Consider the following 2,497-nt stretch of genomic DNA (forward strand, 5'->3'; position numbering starts at 1 on the left):
GTCACGTAGCAGGCTAACTTCAATGTTGTCCAGGGACACTGCACTTAAATATCTACCACTACAGTAGCTGAGTCACAAATGGTGTTAAACATCGCGCAATCATTGACAAACATATCCACTTCTGACCTTATGACACAGGGGAGGACATTGATGAAACAGCTGAAGGTGCTTGGGACCAGAAACTGATGCTGAGGAATTTCTGAAGTTGAGATAGCTGGCCTCTAACAATCACAGGCACCTTCCTCTGTATTCAGTATTATCCAACTAAGGTGAAGTCGGGCAAGGAGGATAGGAGAGATACAAGGGGAATATAAAAATATAAAAGGAAAGCAGTGGAGCATTAAAACACAGAACAAGTGGGAGATAAACTTGGACGAACAGTACAGCATAGGGCTAAGAGTCAAATACAACCATGTAATGACAGTTATTTCGTCTCAGGTAGTTTAAATGCATATCTATGTGAACCGTCAGCAGTTACTAACTAAAAATACTCACTTCAGTATCACTCACAAAGAAAGGCTTGCGTGCTGTGAGCTGATGGTAGGGACAGAGAAACTCTGAAGATAACATGGAAATAGAAGACCCATTGAAATGAGAGGACTCAAGACTTTGTAAGAAACTGAACAGCATCCTGTTTTTGTAGTCAATGACTTATCTAATTTATTTTATGCCAATGTTATATACAACCATCCTGACGTGAAAATGTCTCAATATGCTGTTTTGAGCTGCAAATGGTAGAGTATCTCCAAGCGAGACGAGGAGACCTCTTCCGCATATATGTGGTACAAGCTTGAATAAATTCACCTTGTTTTGATCTACTCAGGTCTGAAGATGCAATCTTTTCAAAAACCCACAATCAAAGCGAGAATCATATTCTCTGAATCCCGTTGACTCCAGTTTTGCTATGATTCCTTGATACAATGCTCTGTCAAATAGAGCCTTAAGATGGCAGGAAAGTCACACTCTGATTTGGAATTCAGCTGTTTGGTCCACGTTCGCACCAAAAATGTCAAGAGATCAGGAGATGAGTGGCCCTTGCTTAACTCAAACTGAGATCCATCACTGTGAGATTGCAAAGCAAGTGCTGCTTGATGTCATTGTTGTCATCCTGTTTTGACTGCATTTAGGTATCGACAGGCCAGACGATTGACTGAAGGCTTGTCCACACAGACCACGTGTACGGTTTCTCTTCACCGTGAACGATGCTTTTTTCTTCCACGTTCAAAGCTCTCGAGAATTGAGTGTTACTGGCAGCTGTTGATCCAATTTTTGACTTGAGCTGCCTGTCTGTAAATCCTTTCCAATTCCCTAGAAAATAAAGTTAAAAACAGTCAAACGTGGAATGAAAACTTCTGGATTGTTAGAAAAACCCACCTCGATCATGAATGTCCTTGAAAGGACAGAAGATGAAAAATACAGGACAAATCAGGCTGTGGGAACTGGCTACTGAGCCAGTCATCATTTCTGCAGGGCCAGCGGGGGTGGGAGGTTTGAGTGATACCACAACAACGCTGTCTGTATAACAATACAAACCGTACAACTGTCTGACCATAACTTGTGTCAGCCTGTACTTGGATAAATGTAAATGACCTGAGCTTGCTGAAAAGCATTACTGTAAACAAGTGGGAATTCATGGGCCACCTTCAGACACACGCGGTCCCTCTTTGTACTGGTGAGACTTGCATTTGGACTACTGTGTTCAGTTCTAGTCACCGTACTTATAGAAAGTTGTTAATACATTGGAAACATTTCAAAGAAGATTTAATGGACTAATACCTAGAATGAGTCGAGTGCCTAATGGGGAAAGGGTAGACAGGCTGGGCCTGGATCCTCTGGAGTCTAGAAAAAAAAAAGAGGAGACTAAATTGAAATTTGAAAGATACTAAAGGGAGCCGACCACGTGGATGTTGAAAACATGGTCCCTTTTGTGGGAGAATCTAGAACTGATGGTCATTGTTTAAAGGTAAGGGTGAATCCATTTGAAATGGTGAGGAACATTTCTTTTCTCGAAGAGGGTTGTGAATCTTTGTAACTCCCTTTGTCAAAAGGCAGTGGTTGCAGATTGTTAAACTTTTTTTTTAAGGCAGAAGCAGACAGATTCTTGATGACCGAGATGATGAAAGATATTCAGGGATACGCAGACACAGAGTTGAGGTCGAAATCAGATCAGCCCTAATCTTATTGAATCTCAGAGGAGGCTCAAAGGGCCGAGTGGCCGACACTTGTTCCTCATTCATATGCTCGAATGAACCAGAGAACAAAGAAACACAAATCTTGTCTGATTACTGGGGGTCAGGAGGGTGTTTGCGCTCCTACTTCACCTACTCGGTATATTAGTTCCATTTTATCCCCTCACCCAGCTTCAATTAACATCCTTTTATTTCCAGGGAATACACCATTTTTGGTGAGATGAGGCATTTTGATAGAAGGAGAAGAGAACATATGAAATAGGATCTACAGTTGTCCATTACGCCCCTCGAGCCTCAAAAAGGTCAAA

The 2,497-nt window shown here is 41.8% G+C and overlaps 1 long non-coding RNA gene across 1 annotated transcript; it reads right to left on the bottom strand.

Moving 5' to 3' along the window:
* Positions 1 to 634: 634 nt before the first annotated feature.
* On the bottom strand, positions 635 to 1,833 carry LOC125481814. The gene is made up of 2 exons (XR_007261463.1): positions 1,777 to 1,833; positions 635 to 1,308 (listed from the first exon to the last, which is right to left on the bottom strand). It is a non-coding gene; the product is annotated as an uncharacterized LOC125481814 (long non-coding RNA).
* Between the last annotated feature and the right edge of the window lie 664 nt (positions 1,834 to 2,497).

Source organism: Rhincodon typus, unplaced genomic scaffold (assembly GCF_021869965.1).
Source record: "Rhincodon typus isolate 14 unplaced genomic scaffold, sRhiTyp1.1 hic_rhity00003692, whole genome shotgun sequence".
Taxonomy (NCBI): domain Eukaryota; kingdom Metazoa; phylum Chordata; class Chondrichthyes; order Orectolobiformes; family Rhincodontidae; genus Rhincodon; species Rhincodon typus.